We start from the raw sequence: 782 nt of genomic DNA on the forward strand, positions 1-782 counted from the left end.
GGTGTCCTTTATTACATGTCCTTGTATTGCCGAAGCATTTCCTAATGTTTACAGTGAATCAACATACATGTCATATACATCATATCTTTAAAAAATAAGAACAATCAATCAGCTTTTTTAAAAAAGTGTGTGTGTGTGTGTGTGTGTGTGTGTGTGTGTGTGTGTGTTTCTCTCTCTCTCTCTCGATTAATAATTCATGACGTGTGCAAGTCGTGTCATGTGACCAGATACACACATGAATAATTAATCATGTAACGTGTGATTACTACCATGGAAGCCCTTTTTTGCTACATAAGAAAAACAAATCATGCTTTATTGGTAAATCTTAATTATGACTCAATTCATGACATTACAAAGTAGAAATTATGACATTAAAAGTCAATATGAGATTAAAAGTCGTGAGATTTAAAGTCGAAATTTTAACAAAAAGTCGACATTATGACATAATTCTGTCTCTATGTCTACACTTTTTGTCATAATTTAAACTTTTTAAGCCATAATTTCGACGTAGAGTTTCATAACTTCGTCTTTTTATCTCATGATTATGATTTTCCACAGGATGATGATGTTTCTCGTGTAACGGAAATGGGCTTCCGTAGTTTCCGTGGTGTTTCTGACAGCAGTGAGCGTTTCTGTCCACCAGATGGCGCCACTCAAGCGTTGGGTAATTATGGTAATTATGAACTTTATTACCGTTTTTTCCAATTGCTAACACACAATTTTGCAAACTAGGCTTGTTTTATCAAAATACTTAACACAATCCACACAACCAAACTGCATAA

This window comes from Squalius cephalus (genome assembly GCF_949319135.1).
Source record: "Squalius cephalus genome assembly, chromosome: 17".
Classification (NCBI taxonomy): Eukaryota; Metazoa; Chordata; class Actinopteri; order Cypriniformes; family Leuciscidae; genus Squalius; species Squalius cephalus.